Below are 24637 nucleotides of genomic sequence, written 5' to 3'. Positions count from 1 at the left end.
CGACGTTTCAGTATAACGCCACTATAGTAGTGGCAGCATTTGTTTTAGCAACTTTTTTAGAAAACGTCAGAATTACCTTAAGGGGCATTTTAGAATGCCCCAAGGCAAAAAAAAAAAGAAGCCCCAAAAGCAACATTTTTTTGTAGTATAGGTCCCTCTATGAGTAATATTATATGGATCTAGAACTAAAACTGTCAATTAGGACCAGCGGGTTGACGCTTTTGAGCTCAAAAAGATCTAGGACCAGGCTACTATTTCAAAGTGCAAAATGATAATTTGATCTTAAAAAGGCTTGCCCTCTGAACCCTTAAAATAAAAGGCCAACCCTTTTATTTTTTTTAAATTTTAATATTAAAAAATAAATATTTTGCTAATTTTAAAACCATAGCCTCATTTCACTTGGATGAAGAAGAAATATATAAAAATTTTAATATCTTTGCCATTATTGAGGCTCCATAAAGAGAAGGATAGAATTATATTGATGCTGATGATAATAAAAATTATTAAAATTTTGCTGATAATGCTAACAAAGTCTAATTATTATTGGTGTTGATTTTGTAATATTATTGTTTTTTATTAGACTTAAATTTATTATTATGTGTATTCACTTAAATTTATTTTTATATATTAAATATTTCGTGTAATGACTTTTTTTGAATTTTAAATATATATATTTTTTAAATTTTTAAATTAAAAAAATATAGGGCCGAAGTCTTGAGGGTCGACCCTTTAACCCTGAGGGCTAAGGCCAAGTTGGCCAAATTGAAGCCCTGAGATGTAACTGGGCTTTATAAGGCCATTCGGTTTAGGCCCTGACCCTTTAAGGGTCAGCCTTAATTGACACCTCTATCTAAAACACCAAAAACCATGGTATTGAAACCCGGACCGGACCGGCCAGGTCAACCTGGAAATCAGTGACCCGATCCCTTGTCCGGTTTGGGTTTACTCCTAAACCAGTGAGGGGATGAACTGGTGTAAACCGGTCAATCCGGGTTCAACCAAGTATAACCCGGTTAACTCGATGGGTTGACTGGGTTAACGGGTTATTTTTTTTGGGATTTTTTTTCATTTTTTATTTTTTATAGTGCTGAGTTTAGAAATAAGATAACAAAAAAAAATGAAACTAAAGTCAAAAAATAAAAAAATTAAAGGTAGAGTACGCTAAGTCTAATCTAAATTTTTAGACAGCATTTAGTTCGGCCTTTCATCTGTGTCTCTCCTCTCTCACCCTAACCTAATCAGCGTCTCTTCTCTAACTTAGTCTTTGTCTCTTTTCTAGGCTCCAACTTTATCTCTGTCTCTTTTCCAGCTCTATTTCTATCTCTGTTATCTCCATCTCTTCTCTAGCTTAGTCTCTGACTTTCTGTCTCTTTTCCAGCTCTATTTCTATATCTGTTATCTCCATCTCTTCTCTAGCTTAGTCTCTGACTTTCTGTCTCTTTTCCAGCTCAATCTCCATCGCTTCTCCAGCTCTATCTCCATCTCTTCTCTAGACTTTTGAAATTGAAGAGTTGTAATTGTAATAATAGATATTTAAAGTGCTGTGTTTTATTACTGTTAGACTTTTGAGTGGTTGGATTTGGTTGAATGTTTTTATAATTAATGTCTTTTTATTTAAATTATATTATTTAAATCATGACCGATTTGCCATCGGTTCAACCCTAATTGAACCACTAACCCGTGACCCAGTGTCATGACCGGTTTAATGACCGGTTCGGTTTTACATACCTTGCCAAAAAACTAAAGTGTAGAGATTTAAAATATCAAAAAAATATAAGGACATATAACAAAGGGAGAATCACACTAAGGGACTTAAAAAGACATATTATTGTACTTTGGGCTTGAAAAATTCTGATATTGCACTGGATGCCTATAGGCCCTTATTGCAATTTTTCTTGAAATTAAAAGTACGATTTTACCCTTATGATTGGAAAATACAACCTGAGAAACGATGCACAACTCAATGTCCATTGTACACAACATAATGTTTATATATTTTCAACTAAAAGTCCATGCATGTCTAATTTATCAGTAGACTTAATACAAGTTAGACAAATAATATACAATACAATATCTACTATGCACAACACAATATTTATATATTCTCAAATGAAAGTCCATGCATGTCTAGTTTATCAGTATACTAGGCTTAACAAAATGTACAAGTTAAGGAGACAATGTATACCACAATATCCACCATGCACAATACAATCTTCAAATATTCTCAAATGAAAGTCCATGCGTGTCTAGTTTATCGGTAGGTTAGGCTTAACAAAATGTATAAGTTAGGTAGATAATGTACAACACAATATTCACTATGCACAACATAATCTTCACATATTCTCAAATGAAAGTTCATGTGTATCTAGTTTATCGGTAAGTTAGGTTTAACAAAATGTACAAGTTAGGCAGATAATGTATAACATAATATCCACTATGCACAACACAATCTTTATATATTCTCAATTGAAAGTTCATGTGTGTCCAGTTTATCTGTTGGCTAGGCTTGACAAAAAGTTTCTCAAGTTTATGAATAATGAAAAGTCTGCATATAACATGACAAGATCCATTTATTAACAATACAATGTCCATCTATTTCACATGGTTTGTGTGATTAAATTGCACATTTGAAAAAAATTTTCAAGTTTATGAACAACAGAAAATCCGTATATAACATGAAAGTATTTATTTTTTAACAACACAATATCCATATATTTACAACACAAGGTTTATTCATATGATACATATAAATATCTATACAAGTTAATTGCAAAGTTTACACAACGTAAACTCCATAAATAACAACATAAATTTCATAAATAAAATATACACCAGAACATGTATATCCGTTGCAAAAAAATCTGTATCAGAAACCAAAAAAAAGTCCATAAATAACAACTTGTTTTTATTAAAATGAACATGAACATTTACATTATGACTAGATAAAATTGATAAGGCTCAAACTCTTTCTATGTCCTCTTTTGACAAAATAAAATTGATAATAGATCACTTGAAGCTTTTAAGAATCTTATCAAGATGAATGGACGAAGTAAGCTCAAAGACAAGCATAAGAGTAGTAAAAAAGTTGCTTCTATAAAGGCAGATGCAGTAGCTTGATCCATTCTTTCCACACTATAGCAGATCATTTCAAGAAGCTGGTTGGTGGGAGAGGAATGTAATCGATCGAACACTTGATCATCTTCTCCATAGCCATTTGGATAAAAGTGGATCACTCACTCATGCCTGTTGAACGAAAATGCTTCAAATGAGAGAAAGAAGGAAGAAGGAGGAAGAAGAAGAGAGGGAATAGAGAAGCATGATGGGGAGGAAGATGAATTTGATTATTGCATCAATGTTAAAAGAGGAAGAGAGAGAAGGAAGAGGGAGGAAGAAGATGAAAGTTGTCGTTCAACAGCTGGTTATGAGAGGGATAAATTGGTCATTTCACTAGAAAACATAATTGTAAATGAGACCTTGGGCTCTCAAAATAATTTCAGATTCTATTAGGTCTTATCTGCAAAATTTTTACTTTTAAGGGCCCTTAATATGATATCCCCCTATAACAAAGTCAAACAAAGTGCAATAAAGACTCAAAATTATATTTTTAAAAAAAATTGAGAGAGGTATTAATAGTCTGATAAGTAAAATTATATCGAACCCGCAATCTCTCACCTATAGAGTAACTTTCATGTCACTAAACTTCATTGGTTGTTGACAGTAATACAAGATTTAAGCAAGAGACAGGTGAAGCCGTGAAGATTAAAAATCATTGGCACAAGATACAGGTGGATCCGTAAAAAGGAAAAATTGAAAATGATATCCTTATTAAAAATATGCTTTGGTCTCCCTTCGCTTATTCAAAATTTTATTTGTGCTTCCTTGCAAAACTACATTTGCTTCTGTTTAACTTTCCAAACCTCGTACATATACATATATTTAAATTTATATTTTTCTCACCCATTTATTCTATAAATAGTTCATACTTATGAAAATGAGTATAATTGTAACATTTAGAGTAAAATTTAGCCAGCTCCCTTCCATTTTTTTTTTGCTAAAATTACAAAGACCTATCATTTGTTTTCGAAACCTACAGTTAAGATTAATTTTTAACACCGTTCGGAATATTTCATTAAAAAATCCAAATACATAATTTTTCATTTGTAATTATATTAAAAATTTAAAATTATTAATTTTTCCTTATAATCTAATTATCTACTCTCTCTCCCAAATTTAAAAACTTTAAGTAATTAAGTATATCAATATTTAAATAAATAATTCAAAAATTTTATTGCAATAAGTTTTTAAACTGCCTGTTTGAATTTTTTAAAAATTACTAAATAGATATGTTTACATAACTAAAAGATTTAAAATACAAATAAAAAGTAAAAAAAAGTATATGCATGAATTTTTTGTGTATTTTAAATATTTTTAGGCAATTTTTAGATTTAAATAGGAATATTTCAGTCCAATATATCTTGACAGTAAACTAATAATTTGGTAGATGTAAGTAAAACTTTAAAAATAAAAAGGATGTCTATATTTTGTAACTATTTATATTAGCGGAGATTCATATAAATTTCAAAGATAGAAGGAAGGTATTTGTATTGAGATAATTTTACTCTAATATTTAATACTTTATATCATTTTTAGTATAAATATTGCTTGCATTGATAACTTTTTTTTTATCATGCTATTATAATTGACTTTTTTGTATTTTTTTCTTTATCATTTAATTTTATTAAATCTTATATAACGTATAATACTATGAAAAGTTGAGAGCTTGCGCCGTGCCAATCCCCCATCCTTGCATAGAACCCCATCTGCAGTGTACGAGCAATCAATAAGTAAAAAGTAGATCAAAGATCAAGATCTTATATAATTATATAATACATGACGTATAAGGCCAGCCATGCCATATCTAGGCCCCAAAGGCTTTTTGGAGGTTTGAAGCAAAAACAAGAAGGGCCATGTTAAAGCTACATGATTCGTGATTAGCACACTAATCAACTTTCCTAGACCCATTAAGGGAAAGAAGGTCAAGGTCAAGTCGATGAGGGTGTTCATCGGGTATTTGCCTATTTGGATTACTTTGATCAATCAGTCACTGTAAATGTCAATATACATGAGTTTTTCTTTTAGATATCTCAAACAAATTTATAAATATATAACTTAGATGGAATTAGGGAGATTCTCACTTAGGGCCTTAGAATTAAAAAAAAAATTTACATTTAGAGCCTAATAGTATTTAAAAATGCACTGCAAGTTCAAGATGTTTTTTGCAAATTTTATTATGGACAAAAAACGCATTTGCCATTATCTCAATAGAATATCCATGTATGTACAACATGATGTCCATAAATTCTTAAGTGAAATGTGCAAGCAATCCATAAATGCACAACACAATATTTATAAATGTATAACATGACGTTTATCAATTCTCAATACAGTGAACATATGTAGATTTACAATATTTGTATAACATAAAATTCATAATGAACAATATAATTTCATTGAAACAACATACTTCAAGTGAATGTTCACAAGATGTTTTGTGCATTCATGAATATTGTGTTGAGGATTCGTAGACATCGTGTTGTGCATATATAAATATGCTATTGAGACAAAGGCAAATGCGTCTTTTCATTCAAAATAAAATTTGCAAGAAAGGCGCTTAGGTCTATAGTGTGTTTTCAACAATGTTATGAAAATCAAATCGGTCATTGAATTTGTTGAGATTCCAGTTCAAGATTCAATGGTCGAACAGTGATTGAAATTGAATAGAGTCAGTAATTCGAATCAACCCGAACCTATCCAAAAAAGTTAAGATTGGGCTTGGCTATATGAGATTTTTAAAGAGGATATAATACTTTAAGTTTGATCTAAATAAGTTCGACTTGAATTGAGCCGAACTTGAATAAGCTTGATAGCTGAAATTTTTTGCTCTATATGTATATAGAGTTAATCATTTTGACTAAGCCCAATGGGTTAGCTTGAATTTGACCAAAAAAAGTTAGGCTGGGCTTATCTATATAAGTTTTTTTAAGAGGGTGTGATACTTTAAACTTGATTCAAATAAGCCTAGCCAGAATAGGCTCGCTTTGCTTGAATTATTGGCTTTAAAATCAAGGTCTAACTGGTCATAAATAAATTGATATATTTTAAATATTATTTGTTTACATTAGAAAGAAATAATCATATATAGTGAGAAAAATGAATATTTAAATTTCAAACAAGATAATTTATAATTTATGACATCATTTTTCATCCAAAATATACATAGTTATTTCATAATTTATAATTTATAATTTTAAAATATAAACATATATACATAATTTATATATATTTCTTGCATTTTTATTTCACAATGCTTATTGGTATAAACATGTATAAATTATATTTTAGAAATATGAATTAAAAATAAAAAATAAAAAAAATATGGCCAGTTCAATCGATTTTCGCCAGTTTGCAGTTGGTTGGCAAGATAAGTGATTTTTGGATATAATCGGACCGGATCTATAACAAGTCTAATTATGATAACAGTGATTTTTAGATTATATTAGGTCCTAAATACAAAATTTTGTGTTATGAAGGTTCTAACTGAGATTCTCCCTTGACTAAATCTCACGCTTTTATTGCATAGAGATATATTTAGTTACTCCTGTATCTTAAATTATAAGATAATTTGAAATAACATTTCAATGTAAAAAAGTTCAATAATGACATTTTTATAAACTTAGGCCTTGTTTCTCATGAAATTTTTTTAATGAGATTGAAATTGGAATGATAACCAAAATAGAATTAGACTTTAAAAATATTTTTATCATGAAGATGAAATTTTAATAAATATATATATTTAAAATAAAAAAAAAGATTAGAGTACCCTCATTCCAATCCAAAAAAAAAAAAAAAATTGATCGTTTCATCCTCCCCCTCTTCCCTTGTTGCACAAAACCTCTTATGGCCATTAAACCGACCCAACCTTCTTCCACCGTCGCACAAAGCTTCCAGCAACCATTAAAATTTAACCACCCTGCAATGTTTCACAAAGCCAATTCCAAGATTAATGCTTTAAACTTCATATTTAAAATATATTCACAAATTTAAACTTCATATATATGTTAACAAATATTATATTAAAAAATCAGGTGGAGATCGATTCTTGCTATGCACGATGAATACTGAAAAAGTGGTGGATGGAGATCAGAAAAGCTCGTCCTCGGTTTTCATCGCCATTGTGTAAATCACTGTCGAACACTCAATGCCACGTAAGAGCGAAACCACGTTACTTAACACCCCCCACCAAAAACGAAAACAAAAAAACAAAAAACAAAAGAAAACTATATTTATAAAAATTAACATTATTAAATAGTTACAATATACATATTGTTTTTTTGTTATATTGTTGGCATGAATGAATGCTTACTATATTGTTATGGTTAATATGTAATTTGGATAATGAATTATAAATTTAGAAGTAATATGAACCTTATTGTCACGGGCTGGTCTTTCAACCCATGCGGCACTTAGACAATCTTTATTGAAAGTTGCTAAATAAGCCTAACTCATAGGAAAGGAGGATGCTTGGTTAAGTTGAGGAAAGGAAAAGTTTGAGGGCAAAGGATACTTGAGAGAATTTGGGAAATGTAAGAGTAGTATTGCTTTGAGGATTTAAAATTGATTACAAATGAAAAGGGATGAGGTGTTTATAGACCCCCCCTTAGATCTAAAAAGTTCCACCTCCTTAATGGATGGTAAAGATTAAATCAATTCTACGGTTATAACTATTTCTCTAAAATTCTCTCCTAAATATTTACAATAAATATCTAGATATTTATATGGAAACATCTAGCGAAAAATATTAAAATATTGATGTTAGAATTGCGTAGATTTCTTTAGAACATTCTTGCACTCTCTAGACTCATAAGATTATTCGGGAGCCTTTTAGAGGGTTCTGAAACATTTCGAAACTCCTTAACTTCATGAAAAGTCATGAACCGTGACATTATGCTCATAATAATACATTCAACCTCATGAAACATCCTCTTGCCCCACTGTTAATTTGAATTAAGGGTGTTGCTTTAGACAGAGTATTAGACCCATCATTTCTACTCCTCTAAGCTTTTGGTCCTCTCCCCTCCCCCTTGTCTCACTCTCTTCTTTCTCCTCCCTCCCTCTCTCTCTCTCAGGCTCGAGAATATAATACAGCTTACATTCAAGCATTCATCTTAGAGCGACAAGCCTTCTCTCTCTTAAATTAGCTGTTGTGCAATGAATGGGTAATTTTCCAGTTATTGTCCAATTTTAAAAGCATTTCTTTTTGGCTCATGGAAACACTTGTAGGCGACACCGGCGGCAGACGTGAACAGTGAGCTTCTGATTGCTTGAGTCATGCCTTGAAGGACACTGTCCTTAAGAACTATTCCGGCACACCTAGACAACGGACCGGCAGCTCCCCAGGATTAAACAAGCACTTTCTGCGTCAGAGCAAGGGAACAGAATAACAGAGACTAAAGCAAACACACATGAACAGAGGGAGGAGAGAATTGCCCCGAAAACTGTAGAGGCTTGCACTTTGTTCTGTCCTCACCCATGGGTATATATAGGCCGAGGAAGGAGACACAAACATTGGGTTATAATTAACGTTTAATGGTTTGGTTATACATACATTAAACAACGAACGTTCAGCGTTTAACGCTTCAGTTACAGATGCCTCAAACAGCAAAACATGCATGTCCATTAATTCAAAAACGTTCAGCGTTCATTAATCTGGAGACGTTTGGCAGACAAAACATTAACCTTTAAAATTCGGTTTCCAGAAGAGGTTTAATGTCCAGAAACTACCAAAGCCTCAAGTTTAAATTTAAAACAGCAAAATCAGATGTTTTTCGGGTAAGTTAAAAATAATTATTTATTTAATCATTTTTGTAAAAATAACCCGATAAAAGGAACCCAGTGCCTTTTGAACTCGCGCGCAGAGGGGCAAATCGGCTGATTTCAACTGCGATTGCCCTGAGTTGGCCTGTCTCATGTGCGCGAGGTCACTTCTCCTTCAAGCTCATTTTACTAGCCTACTTCATTCCTTGGTATATATACACTAGGAGATTCCTTCTTTTAGTCGACGTGGGACTTTGACACACATACTTTTGACACATATATAACAATCCCCCACATGTGTCAAAAGGATCTATGTTCGTCTGAGTTATTCACATAGTGTCTGTCGACTTGAACCAAACCTAGACTAATAAAACTTAGCACACAGAAAAGTTGGTATAACTTCGTTATTGAACCAATAGATCTTGAGTGTGTGCTAGAGGTCTTATTAATTGGATTATACCCCCACAGTCTCTGTTATTAACGATAGTTTTACACGTTATTAGCCATGCGCACGCCTGGTTTTAACAAATGCTCTAGAGATTTCGCCACGATCTCATAGGAGCGGCCCCACTCCACATTTGTATAGGTGTTTTCATCAAGTGTATCTGCAATGAATACACCATCCGTAAGAACTATGAAAATATTAAGAGCTATCGCTCAGCCTCCGTTCAATGCATTCTAGCACTTTCTCAAGCCATAGGAAGGGACAAAATTCAGTGCTAGCAGAACTAACAAGTGACTTGTTCTTACCCATTGAACCTTCATCATGGGATCTCCAATCACAAAGGTTAGGTTGCCATCACCGTTAATTTCAAACAGGCTTAAGTCCCATTCCCTTCGATGTTTCAATAATAAATTTCTTCCCTAGGGGTTTAGTTAACGGATCCACCAGATTTAACTTTGATCTCACATAATCGATTGAGATGACCCTGTCTTTGAGCAGCTGCCTTATAATATTATGTCTCAATCGAGTATGTCTACTTTTGCCATTGAAGGTATTATTTTTAGCCGTTGCTATTGCAGACTGGCTATCACAATGTAAAGACACTGATGGTGTGGGCTTTTCACCTATTGGAATACTTGCTAAGAAGTTTTTCAATCACTCAGCCTCAGTCCCAGCCAGCTCCATGGCAATAAACTCAGAATCCCTTGAGGATTTTGTGTTGATTGTCTATTTTACAGACTTCCAGGTTATTGCACCACCACCAAGAGTGAATATATAACCACTAGTGGATTTTGTCTCTTCTGAATCCGAAATCCAGTTAGCATCACTGTATCCTTCCAATACAGTGAGAAATCCACTATACAATATACCATAATTCATGGTACCTCTCAAATATCTCAAGACTCTCACTAGAGCCTCCCAGTGTTTACTGCCTGGACAGTGTGTATATCTACTCAATCTGCCTACAGTATAAGCTATATCAAGCCTAGTAAAGTTCATCAAATGTAATAGACTCCCAATAATCTGTGCATACTCAGATTGAGCAACTGGGTCACCCTGGTGCTTTTTTAATTGCACACTCGAATCATAAGGAGTACTCAGAGGAGCATCTTCAAGATGTCCAAACTTTTTGAGAATTTTCTCAACATAATGTTCTTGGGAAAGCAAGATTTCGTTTTCATTCCTTATGATTTTTACACCCAAAATTACCTTGGCTTTACCCATATCTTTCATATCAAAATTTGAAGAAAGAAAATTTTTTGTTTCATTAACAACACACATACTAGAGCCAAAAATCAGCATATCATTCACATACAATCATATAATCACACATTCATTATTCACAAGCTTTGTATAAACACATCTTTCTACTTCAACAGTAGAAAATCCACCAGTTGTCAAAACTTGATCAAGTTTCTCATGCCATTGCTTAGGCGCTTGTTTTAAGCCATACAAAGACTTTACAAGTTTACAAACTTTATTTTCTTACCCAGGAATCACACATCCCTCAGGCTGTACCATGTAAATTTCTTCTTCTAAATCACCATTTAAAAAAGCAGTTTTAATATCCATTTGGTGAACAAAAAGTTTGTAAATTGAAGCCAAAGCAATAAGAACTCTTATAGAAGATATTCTAGTCACAGGAGAAAATGTGTCAAAATAATTTATATTTTCTTTTTGAGTAAAACCTTTGGCCACAAGCCTTGCTTTATACTTATCAATTGAACCGTCTGAAAAATATTTTTTCTTAAAAATCCATTTACACCCAATAGCCTTAGCTCCTTGGGGCAAATTTGATAAAATTCAAGTTTTATTTTTCCTTAAAGAATTAATTTCAATTTCAATTGCTTCTTTCCAAAATTTGGCATCAGGAGAAGAAATAGCTTCATAAAAATTTAACAGTTCATCTTGTATTAAATAAGTATAAAAATCATCTCCAAAACTTGTTTCTTTCCTTTGTCTTTTACTTCTCCTTAAAACCAAATCCTCATTTAAATTTTGTTCAAACTCTGAATTCTCAACAGGTTTAGAAACATGCTTAATTTTCAAGGAAAAAATATGTTCAAAAAATTCAGCATCTTTAGTTTCTACAATTGTGTTTTGGTCTAAAACATTACTTTTTAAAACTAAAAAACCATATGCTGCACTTTGTTCAGCATACCCAATAAACATACAATCAAAAGTTTTAGAGCCAATTTTTCTCTTTTTAGGATCAGGCAATAAAACTTTTGCAAGATACCCCCACACTTTTAAATATTTTAAATTTGGGGTAAACCCTTTCCATAACTCATAAGGTGTTTTCTTTATTTTCTTATGAGGTATCTTATTTTGTAAAAAACATGCAGACAAAATAGCTTCACCCCACAAGTTATCAGGGGCAGAAGAACTCACAAGCAAAGCATTCATCATTTCTTTTAATGTTCTATTTTTTCTTTCTGCAACACCATTAGACTCGGGAGAATAAGGAGGTCTTATCTCATGTATAATTCCTTCTTTTTCATAAAAATCATTTAACAAAATATATTCTCCTCCTCTATCCGATCTAAGTCTTTTAATTCTTTTGTTTAACTGATTCTCAACTTCTGCTTTATATAAAAGAAATTTTTCAAAAGCCTCATCTTTGTTTCTTAACAAGTATACTTTAGTATATCTTAAAAAATTATCAATAAAAGTGATATAATATTTTTTACCACCTCTAGTCATGGTTTGTTTTAAGTCACCTAAATCTGTGTGAATTAAAGATAGTAATTCAGATTCTCTTTGACTAGAAAAATGAGGTTTTTTACTTTGTTTAGTTTCTGCACGTACTTCACATTTTCCAAAATCATTGTTTTTAATTTTAGAAAGTAGTCTAAGTTGTCGCATCCTATTTATATAACCTTTACTAGCGTGACCTAGTCTAGTATGCCACAGATCAAAAGAATCAACCATATAAACAGGCATATACTCAGAAGATTTAGTCTTATTCATTTCATCAACATTCAAAACAAACAGTCCCTGATTACAATACCCTTTGCCTACAAACACATTATTTTTTGTCATTACAATCTTATCAGATTTAAATGACACTTTAACCCCAGCTTTCCCTAAAAGAGCAACTGACACTAAGTTAGCTCTAACTTCAGGCACATGCAGAACATCATTCAGAGCCAGAGTCTTTCCTGATGTGAGCTTTAAGACCACTTTCCCTTTTCCTTGAACTTTAGCAGTTCGGAAATCAGCAAGGTAAACATGGTCTTCCCCTTTCTTTATAGGATTATAGGTAGTAAACATCTCTTGGCTAGCACATATGTGCCTGGTAGCCCCAGAGTCTACCACCCATTTCTTCACATCAGAAATCAAGAGAGCTTGTGACACCACTGCAGCAATGATGTCATCATCACTGTCACCATCTCGTTGTACCAAATTTACATTTGGCTTTCGAGGCTTATCACGGTTTGCTCTTTTCCTACACTGTGCTGCATAATGTCCTGATTTACCACAGACAAAACAGTCTCCTTTCTTTTTGAAAGAGAGGTTAGAAGCATTGGGTTTGTAATCAGATTTTCTATTCCTCTTTCTTTAGTTTTAGAATCATACCTTTTGTTGTGAGGCTTTGTCTCCACTAGGTTGGCTTTGGATGTCATTTCTCTGGTTCGAGCTGCACGTATTGCCTTGCGGTTAGTGTCTTTGATGATGATGTGAGTGATCAAGTTAGTCAAGGATAGCTGCTTCTGTTTGTGTTTCAGCTGCTGTTTGTAGTCAGACCATGATTCTGGCAGCTTCTCAATCAGTATCCCAGCAACAAACTCGTCTGGAAGATTGATGTTTTCAGCACGAAACTCCTCCAGTAGCTTATAATATTCGTTGATTTGCTTCTTCACATCCTTGTTCTTGGTCATCTTCCATTTGTAGTAGTTGCCCACAACGAACTTTTGTTTGCCGACATCCTCAACAGTGTACTTTGTCACCAGGGACTCTCATATCTTACAAGCTTCCTTGTAGACACAGTAGACATCGAACAAATTATTAGATAAAGTGTTAATGATAGTGTGTCGGCATACCTTGTTTGCATGAGTCCATGCAACTCGCTGGGCTTGATCAGTATTAGCAGGAGGCTCGGATTGAGTAAAAGCAGCAGCCACACCATGCATGTCAAGGACGGTGAAGAAACGTTCTTGCCAGCGTTTGAAGTACCGGCCATCAAAGACTTCTATCTTCGATATGTTCGGGAACGGCCTCGGTAGGGGGACGGCAATAGCGGCAGGGACGTACTGACCTCCAGCCGATCCACTTGGCACACCTTCGAGAGTGACATTTTCAGCACTGTTGGTCACGATTGGGCTGAATAGTTCTTAAGAATGTAGGCGACACCGGCGGCAGAAGTGAACAGCGAGCTTCTGATTGCTTAAGTCGTGCCCGGAAGGACACTATCATTAAGAACTATTCCAGTACACCTAGACAATGAACTGGCAGCTCCTCAAGATTAAACAAGTACTTCCTGCGTCAGAGCAAGGGAACATAATAACAGAGACTAAAGCAAACACACACGAACAGAGGGAGGAGAGAATTGCCCCAAAAACTGTGGAGGCTTGCACTTTGTTCTGTCCTCACCCATGGGTATATATAGGCCGAGGAAGGAGACACAAACATTGGGTTGTAATTACCGGTTAATGGTTCGGTTATACACACATTAAACAACGAACGTTCAGCGTTTAATGCTTTAGTTACAGATGCCTCAAACAGCAAAACGTGCATGTCCATTAATTCGAAAACATTCAGCGTTCATTAATCTGGAGACGTTTGGCAGACAAAACATTAACCTTCAAAATTTGGTTTCCAGAAGAGGTTTAATGTCTAGAAATTGCCAAAGCCTCAAGTTTAAATTTAAAACAGCAAAATCAGATGTTTTTCGGGTAAGTTAAAAATAATTATTTATTTAATCATTTTTGTAAAAATAACCCGGTAAAAGGAACCCAGTGCCTCTTGAACTCGTGCGCAAGGGGGGCGAATCGACTGATTTCAACTGCTATTGCCCTGAGTTGGCTTGTCTCATGTGCGCGAGGCCACTTCTCCTCCAAGCCCATTTTACTAGCCCACTTCATTCCTTAGTATATATACACTAGGAGATTCCTTCTTTTAGTCAATGTGGGATTTTGACACACATACTTTTGACACATATATAACAACACTTAAGTGAATAAGTGCTTCTAAATCGAAGCACTTTCTATATAGAGATCATATATGTTCTGCCTCAACTTTTTGCAATATTTTCATGTATAAGCGCTTCGATTTATAGCGCTTAACACTGTACAAGAAATAATCCATATCATTTTCAATTTGCAATTTATCATATTATTAGTCTCACGCTTTTGAAATTATAAACAAGATAATAATTTATAACATATTCGGGCAACACATGGGTCAACATTCCATTTTAAATTTTAAAAAAAAAGAACAATCTTTGCATATTTTTGTATGATCTTTTCACACTTTGATTCAAAAAAATTAATTAAACAAAGCAAGAATAATCTAGAGATTGTTGCCATGGCATGAAGAACTTGTTGACGTACCCGTGGCATTTGAATGAGTAATATATCAATAGTGCCAAAAAAAAATCAATACATATGATTAAATTTATGGTGACTGACTCAATTAACATTCACAACTGATAAATAATGCTAGAAAAGCTAAAAGTTATCACAGGATCATATTGTTAGAGTAGCCCAGGAGCAAAAGCTGATCAAAGAGATAGACATCGATCTAATGGCAAAATAAATTGATTTCAAGTTTGAGACCAAAAAACCAAAAATTTGATATCGAGAAGATCCGATGTGGAGAAATTGAGGAAAAAGATCGGGAAGAAGACAACTCAAAAAAGAGTCTTTAGTGATAGATCTTACTTTTAGCAATATCAACTGGCCTGGCACAACAAACTTTCAATACTCACTATCTTTGCTGGCCTTTTTATGTTGCGATATAAGTTATTATACATACATAGCGTGAAAATGAGATGACATGTGACGGAACATGGACGTTGGATGTGAGTGTAAGGAAGCAATCAACAATAGGACTGCTTCATACGAAATGCAGAAAATGACGTATTCATCATCATGCTATCCAGTCCTCTCACGTGTATAATACTTAAATTTTATAGCATATGTAATTGCACATGTGATCAGCAATTTTTTCATAAAACAAGACGATAAGGAAGTATTATCAAACAATTAATGTAGCTGAATTGCAAGCTGTTGAGTTATCCATTATTGGTGAGTTAGGTCCAAATATAAGGCCATGGGGCTTTATTAAAACATAGAGAAATCTGGGTTTTCAAGTGTAATAAAGCTAGGCATTTAAATATAATATCCCCTTTAGCTTTCTAATTGTGAGAGGGAATGGTTATTATATGCACCACCAAACCATTTTATGTGTGAGAGTTACTCTATAAGAGCGGCAGTGCGCAAGCAAAGCATATGATAATGATTAGGAGTCATAAATTATACAAATTTAAATTCAACGAGTCTCTTAAATCCTCCTATTTAGTGAGTGTTTTACGTGACACTATAAAAATCATTGATTTAATCAATTACTTGCAAGCACAAGATATGAAGAGAATGTTGTATGTGTGTCAAAAGTATGTGTGTGTCAAAGTACCACATTGACTAAAAGAAGGACATTCCTAGTATATATATACTAAGGAATGAAGTAGGCTAGTAAAATGGGTTTGGAGGAGAAGTGGTCTCGCACATATGAGATAAAATGGGTTTGGAGGAGAAGTGATCTCAAGAGGTACTAGGTTCTTTTTACCAGATTATTTTCACAAAAATAATTAAATAAATAATTATTTTTAGCTTGCTGGAAAAACCTCTGATTTTGCTATTTTGAATTTCAACTTGAGGCCTTGGCAGTTTTTTGGACATTAAACCTCTTCTGAAAATTATTTTTGTGAATTAATGTCTTAAACGTTTTGTCTGCTAAACGCCTCTGGATTAATGGATGTGTATGTTTTTGCTGTTTAAGATGTGTGTAACTGGAGCATTAATCCATGTACGTTTTGTTGTTTAATGCGTCTGTAACCGAAACATTAACCGGTGATTATGAGCTATATATAGCCCCTGGGTGTTGACAAAAAATGGCACCAGCCTCTTGAGTTTTCGGGGCAATTCTCTCCTCCCTTTGCCTTCTGCTCTTGTGTTCGTCTATTCGCATGTGTTTGTTTTTCAGTTTCTGTTATTTTGTTCCCTTGCTCCACTACAGGAAGTGCTTGTTTAATCTTAGTTCATAGTTCGCCATTCATGTCTCCCGCCGGTGCCGCCAATAGAGAACGCCAAATCACATGTCAACTTGTCATATTTTATATCTTAATCTAATGATTTATATGACTATAGAAAAAAGGTTGAAATGTATCTTATAAAAATGTCATTATTGTCCGTTCCATGTATTTCTAATCAAGCATGAATTTTCAAGTCGTGATAAAATCCTACTATTACAATGTAGACACCCACTAAATAAAAGGATTTGAGACACTTAGAGGATTACATCATTAGTATATATACAACTTATGTATTGAGAATTATTAGCTTAGAAATGCAAAGTAGAGCTTCCATCCCCTTGACATCACGCTGGCAATTTCACTTCCCATTGCTTGTTTCAACGTACTTACCAAAAGTCAGTTTATTTGTACATTATAAAACGTCTGAACCAATATTTTTAAAATCAAATCAGATATTTAATTAGGAAGGTTAATGATTCACGATTTGTATGGTTCAATTGGGTTGGACTAATTAAATTGGTGACGTAATAATTAAATTTAAAAAAAATTATATATGCATATAATAATCTAAATCTAAAATATAAAAATTAAATTGCTACTTAACTTAAAAATAAAATCAAATATTTTAAGTTTATTTTGATTTAAGAAGTCACATGATATAATATAACATCAAATGATTAAAAAAATTGATCATTTTTTTTAAAAAATTGATAAAAAATAAAAAATAATATTTTTAAACAGTCTGGTTTTTGAAAACCGAATCTGGTTTCTAGTTTGACTACCAGTCTAAAATAACCCAATTGGAATCAACCTCCAAAATAATTTTTATATGCTGATCAAGTTAAAATCTAGATTGATCGACAATCAAATCGGTTCGACTATCTAGTCCGGTTTAATTTTTTAATCATTGGTCCAAACAATATCTTATATCTAGAAAGTGGGAAAGTACTTCGCAAAGGCTGAGCATAAATCCAAACAAATGGGAGTGGAATGTTGGAGTATTAGTTGAGGGGAATAAATGCGTATTCAATTTTCATTTTACCGTGCTGCATACCCATGTGTTTATGGGACATCATCCACAGTCTTTCATGAATATAGAGCATTAATGTAAGTTTATGAGACATTATATAGATTGAATATGTTAATTTTTAGTATAAATTTAGCACTGAGACTCTCTTTGGATCCTTCCTCAAAGGAGAAAGAAGGATTTATATTTAGCTAAGGACGAAAGCTGGATTGTCCAGCATGGTATTGATTTTTATCAATATGCTGTTTAATTAGTTAATCATGAGTAGATTCCTATGTAATTCGTTACTGTCTTACTGATGTGGTTTGCCCATCAGTAATGTTTGTTTGTTCCTTTTGTGCTTGTACAGTTTAATTTGATTAATGAAATTTTCACTTCATTCAAAAAAAAGGGGGGGCATTAATAAATTGGCTCATTATTCTTTTTTTTTTTTTTTTTTGCCAAAGGTTATTGCTCTCCCTCTCTCTCTCACACACACATATTCTAAGGAACTCGGGAGTAATTGCAAAAACATGATAAATGAATAAGATTATCCGTCGGCTGTCATGCACTGGCCCGCTCTCTGCAACTTATTTTTAAATTATTAATAATATTTTTATTAAGATATTAAATTTTAATATTTAATATTTTAAATTTTGTTACTATTATATTTACAAGTTTTTTTCTGCAATTTTAAACTTCATTTAAAATTTTACCTCCCATTTTGACAAATTATTTCACAAGATTTTACGACTCTTTCTTTGCCGTATAATTGACAAATGATTCTAAAAACTGAATAAAAAAGCATCAAAAGTTGATATTGTTGAGAATGACTAAATGAATAAAAAATTGGAAAAATCACACAGAGATCCCATGTGGAGATTTCAATTTATAGAAAGTCTCATAAAATGCACAAATAAATCTAAAGTTTCATGGACTTTAATTGCAATTAATTTTTAGTGTATATCCTTTAACAAAGGTAAAAAAGAAAAAAAAAATCTCCCCCATCGCGGGCTTCTCCTTCACTCGTCCTTACAATGGTATTGTTGAGCAGGTAAAATAGTTATCGGAGATTCTTTGGACACAGCAAATAAGTTTTGCTTGAACTCAAATCATGCATATCTCAACAATCAAACTCTAGTAGACCAAAAGCAATACACAAACTGGACATACGATCGGTTCGAACCCTTGTCAATGGTTGGGAATCTCATGCCACGACAATGGTAAAACAAGAAGAGTGTTGGTCAGAGTCGACCTCTCCAACAACAAAATAACTGGCAACATATTCCAGAACTTCTAGACTACACTCTTTAATTTGGCGAGATTACTGCAAAATCCTTTTTGTAGCGTTTCAATTAATGAATTTGGATTTAAATTTAAAATTTAAAATATCGCATTTTAAATCTCACATTTAAAATTTATAAATTTAAATTTTTTTATTTGGATAGTTTAAAAAAATTTAAATGAAAAAGATAGATGAACTGAGATTCCAAACAAAAAAAATTATAAATGACATATTTATTTCTAATTTTTAATCAATAATAAGTGAGAAGAGATATGAGAATCAAAGAAATATTAATAGTGAAAACCAAAAAAAATTGAAGTAATTAAAATTTTAAATAATTAAGAATAGAGGGAATTTGAAAATACAAATGAATATAATTTCAAATAAACATTTGGATTTAAATTAAACTAAATTCATAAATTTTTGTGTATTTAAATAAGAAATTTAATTCAAATTCAAATTCTCATGAATTCAAACACACTATTAAATTCTTCCACACCCTTGTGTTTTTGGAGACTCATGTACACGACGAGTGAATACAATATGCCCTTCTTCTTGCATGAGCGCAATTTGCTAATGAGGCCTTGTGGTGGAAACCCACCATGGTCATCATATATGTGGAAACCAGAGTGACCAACGACTATAGCTATTGTTGTTGGAGAACTTGAAGGGGAGTGAGCTGTGAAGAGAGGAGAGCGATGCCTGAAGCCATGAAGGGGAGGAAGAGATCTAGAGAGGAGATGAGAGCCAAAGTGAAGAGAATAGAGCCACCAACCCACCGTCGTCCATCACATGAACACAAAGTAGAGGACGAGAGGTGAGCGAGCGAGCAATGATCAGAACTTTAGACGAGGCCACGATGGAGGACGAGAGATGCCAGTGCGTGGTGCCTAACTCATCAGACGAGGATGAGAGACGCTTGTGTAGTGGTTGCATATCAGAGTCTATGACAAGGACGAGAATGCGTTCCTGGTGCTTAACTCGACAATGGAGACACTGTTAATAGGAACTGGATCAGTGGAGAGGACAAGTCCATCGTATTCATGGAAAGTTGAGGGTATTTTTGTAATTGTACAAAAAATTATTTCCGATATTAAGGGGCTTGGGTCTAAACAGAAATTTGTATATTTCATGACACTTTAGGACAATTAAAATCATTATGAGGGACTTGGTAGTAATTTTTCCTGAAAAATTTGGGAGAAAGGACCAACATATGAAGATAATTGTGGATTGTCTGGGCCCTTGTGGCTCATTGGCATTGGCACTCCTCTTTTAATATGGATGCTGCGATCCTCAGGTGTGGGAAATTTGTGGTGGGTGTGTGTTTCCTTTCAAAATTTGCAATCTTTTAAATAATGTTGTTATAATCAAACTGGATTGACTAGTTTGACCAAGAATTGGCCTATGGTCTGATACGATCAATCCTCCATAATTGGTATAAAGTAAACCGGTTAGGCTGACCGAGAATTGGTTTTCAATTTTTTAAAAGAACTTCAATAATCCAAAATTATGCTATTTTATTTTTTTGATTTGTCTTGTGGTTAAATTTTTTAATGTTATATATATTTGATGATTTGTTAATTACTTTAGTTAATAACAAAGTTTTATATTGATTTGAATGGATAATTACTGTGGCATACTTGATGATTTTGATTATTTGCAATTTGATAATAAATAGTTTTATCATATTATAATATTGATGCAGTTGACTTAAAAATTATTTGTTTTTATGATAAAAATATATTTAAATATTGTCTTTGTCCAAAAAAGTATTGTCTAAAATATTTTTCATTTTCATATATAATTTTTAATTTTTATTATTTTAAATGAAATTAGTTGAACCACGCTCTGACCACGATTTATTAAGGATTGGTCCAGTTCTGACAGCATTAGGTTTAAGAAATCTTCAAAAATTTGTATTGATTAAGAACTTTCAATATTGCACGATGTAACATCTTAATTTTTATATAATAAAAAAATTATGAAATTTAGGTTTTGAGAAAAAAATAATAATAATAGGAATTTATATTATTTAAGGTTATTTAGAAATAATATTATGTTAGGTATTTAATTATGAATTTAAAAATTTAAATTTAAAACCACATAAGCAATATTTAGTTAACATATAATACATAAATAATTTTTTTATGTGTGTGTTAAAAAAAAAGAGAAGGTAGAAGGAACAAAAAAAAAAGGGGTGGAAGGTTGTTGTTTCTAAGTCCCACATTAGTTAGATGAGGGAAGAGAAGATGTGCCTTCATGTATAAAAAGGAGGGGGTGTGTGCATTAGGAAGCATGAGAGACTAAGATGCAATTTAAAGGAAATTGCAACTTATGGCCCAAAGGTTTGAATAATTAAATTCAGACCTATAGTTTTTTTTAATATAATTTTAGGACCCACAATCCTATTTTTATATTATTTTTCTCTCTTCCTCTCACATTGCTCAGCATTTTCTTGCAAGGGGGGATTATTTTCTTTTTTTCAGGTATGTTCTAACTTTCCTGTTTAGATTAGCATTTAAAAATTTATTTAATTATAAAATTAATTTTATAGTTATTTTCTAAATAATATTAGCTTTCTAGTGATATGATTATTTTATAGGATAGAGTAAATATTCTGATTAGAATTTTTCTATAGGATAGTTAATCTGATGATATGATGTATTAAAAATATAGGTTAAAACTCTTAGAGATATAATAAATATTATAGAATATTTTCTTAAGGTTGAAACTTATGTTTAAGAATTTTTGAGTTAAAATCTAGATCTATATGGTTGAATTTATGTGGAATCTGAGATGTAGGGATGAACCTCTGATTATTAAATATTTATTTAAGTATAAATAGGTATTTTTGAGATTATAGAAAGGTGATTTGAGGCTTCAGGATAATTCTAAAATTTTTAATTTATTTTTGGACGAATTTTTAGAATATAGAAGGATGAAATTGTGATACTAGAAGTAATTTGAGGCTTAAAAATAGTTTATTAGGGTACGAGAATTTTAGAAAAGAATTTGGAAAGTTAAATGAGGCATAAATCTTAAATTAGTGTTAATATGGATTATAGATCTAAGACTTTCTAACTCTTTAAATTAGAGTTATGTATTTTAATGTAAAATTAATATATAGTATTATGAAATAACTATGTAGATTGTGTTGACAAAGATAGTGGTGAAAGAGGAGTTGTGAAGGGGAACTTGTTATTCAAGACACAAGGTAACAATTATTAATGTGTTGTGATGGGTGTGTTTGTGAATGGTTATGTGTTGTTTTATTGTTTGGAAAAATTATGAATTATTGAAAATAAATACTGTATATACTTGTTTGAAATTATTGTCAAGTGGGTTAAAAATTTATTTTTGTTTATTATGATGAGCTATTATTGTTCGGATATATTTCTGTTTGGATATTTGAATGATGCATGACTTGTCAGGGTATTTTAATATATGGTGTTAATGGGAATTTCTGTTCGGTTAATTATTACCACGTGGTAAGCCCTCATTGGACCCAATGAGTGGCGTGTCGCTTGGTCCAACTCACCTTTGGCCGGGTGATTTGGCGTCCGAGCATGGTGAAAGGAGGATATAAGGTGCAATCATGCAAATTAAATACTTGTTCGGTTTGTTTGAAAGTATTGTTCAGTTAAATGTTTTGTGTGCCCACTTAGCAATCGCATGATTAGTTACATCCGCATGCATCATTACATATTAATTTTTGGTTACTGGGACTGTTAAGTCTCATTCCCCGTGGTTAATATTTTTATAGGAGAGAGTCCGGCCGAGAAAGCACCAGAGGTGTAACTATGGTGTATGAGACACCATCTTTTACGTTGCCTCTTATTTTGGATTATACAATGTATCTTGTGCCAACTTAGGACATATCTTCTTTGAGAAGCATGTAAACTCTAATCCTTTTTATTAAAAGTATTTATATGATCAAGAGGATTATGTCTGTCCTTCTTGATTTATGATCTGATTTAAATATCATGCCATGAGGATCATGTCTGTCCCTCATGGTTTTAATTGCCTTTTGAGATATTTTAAGACCTGTGGTATGTCTTAGATGTATCATGGTAAAAAAAAAATTCTACCATAATAATGGTTTTAATAATTTACGAAAAATGGGTCTGTAAATTTGAGGGTGTTACACACGATACTTCCTCTCACTTTTTCCACCCATACGATCCTTATCCCGATTTTTTATAGAAAAAATAGGCTCAATAACCTCAAAAAATATAACTCACATAAATTATAGATGAAGTTTTTAAATATTTTAAAATATGACTCATTCATAAAATTAATTAGATGTGTTTTTTCTTTTTTATCCTCAAAATAAATTTATTATTAGAATAGAATATATTTAATTTAACTAATCTTTAATTAACTGGATCTTTTATTTTTATCATAAAAAATCATATTGTGCATTCTCCCTTTCTCATTTTTCATCTTTGAATATTTTCTTCATCAAATTTTTGGATCTGATTTTCTTGCAAGATCATCATATCCATTTCTCGTATAGTGCTTTTTTTAATCAAAATTTTTGATCTAATTTGCCCGGATTACCATCTTCATTGCAGAGCTTTTCCTCCCTCTCCCTCTTTGTTTTTCCCAGATATTATAAAGAGAACATTAGACATTAAAAAGGAAACTCCATTACTGATCTGTGATACTACATCATTGATATACAGCTATATATTAATGATAAATAAATTAGTAAGTTTTTACTGATATGACTTATATATCAGTGATATATAATAGTATATCACTGATATGTTATTGTAAATTAACATAATCAGACAATTAGGCATAAACTTATTTATAACTGATATATAATCGTATATCAATGATGCAGTATCACAAATTAGTAACTCAAAAAATGCATAATCATTTACCCAAAACAGATTAAACAAAATCCTACGAAACCCTCACTTAAACTCTGGCTTTTATAACAGAGTCTGACTGGAGTTTCTCACCTTGAATCTGCAGCTTTAGTGTGGCTTTGTGTAGAAGTTGCAGTTTCACACTTCCTCACCTCGCATCTGTGATTTTTCAACATGAATCTGTAACTTCCAATATGTCTCGCCTTGTATTCATGTGGTTTCCTAGATAAATTTCTAACTCCGTTTGTCTATCAATGTGAGCTGTTCCGTCATCTACTATCAGTTTCTTCACCGTTGTGATCGAGAGTGCAGTGTCATCTCCATATTTTCAGGTGGATAAAAGTGAAACCAATGTGAAAAAAGGCAATCAGAGTATGGTGATGTTTAAAAATAGTTTTATCTTTTATATCAAAGATAAATTAAAAACAGCTGTTATTTTAATTTAGAGAAGGATGGGTTATTATTTTTATTTAGTCATATAATGTTGATTAAATTTGTTAAAGCTCCTTTTCTATATTTAATAATAATGTGTGAATGCGTAGTGAAACCCAATGTGCGCCCTCATGAAGGAGCCAAATCAAATGATGATAGCTTACCTTTGTAAAGATCGTACACACAAAGTTGAGACAGACTTGGAGTTTGTCTACCTGATGGACCATTTTTTTTGTTTTTTGGAAATAAATCAAACCTTTTCATTTAAATTTATGCTTATACCATGTCACCTAAATCTGCTTCTCATTTCTAATTAAGAATCATAGACTTGTACTCTTTTTAATGGAAATTAAGTCGATGATTTTAAAGATCCCATTGATATGTTAAAAGAATTTTAAGGGAATGGAGTGGGAAAAAGGAAAGAAATAAGGATGCTAACAAGGATTGGTTCACTTGATAAATATTT

The 24637-nt window shown here is 32.4% G+C and overlaps 1 long non-coding RNA gene across 1 annotated transcript; it reads left to right on the top strand.

Moving 5' to 3' along the window:
• Positions 1-21185: 21185 nt before the first annotated feature.
• LOC129321741 (uncharacterized) lies at positions 21186-22788 on the top strand. Its single transcript, XR_008596084.1, has 3 exons — positions 21186-21348; positions 22011-22076; positions 22626-22788. It is a non-coding gene; the product is annotated as an uncharacterized LOC129321741 (long non-coding RNA).
• The last annotated feature ends 1849 nt before the right edge of the window (positions 22789-24637 follow it).

Source organism: Prosopis cineraria, unplaced genomic scaffold (genome assembly GCF_029017545.1).
Source record: "Prosopis cineraria cultivar Desert tree isolate PC_DT_omini unplaced genomic scaffold, ASM2901754v1 PC10, whole genome shotgun sequence".
NCBI classification, from domain to species: Eukaryota; Viridiplantae; Streptophyta; class Magnoliopsida; order Fabales; family Fabaceae; genus Prosopis; species Prosopis cineraria.
This window is presented reverse-complemented; position numbering and strand designations above follow the sequence as displayed.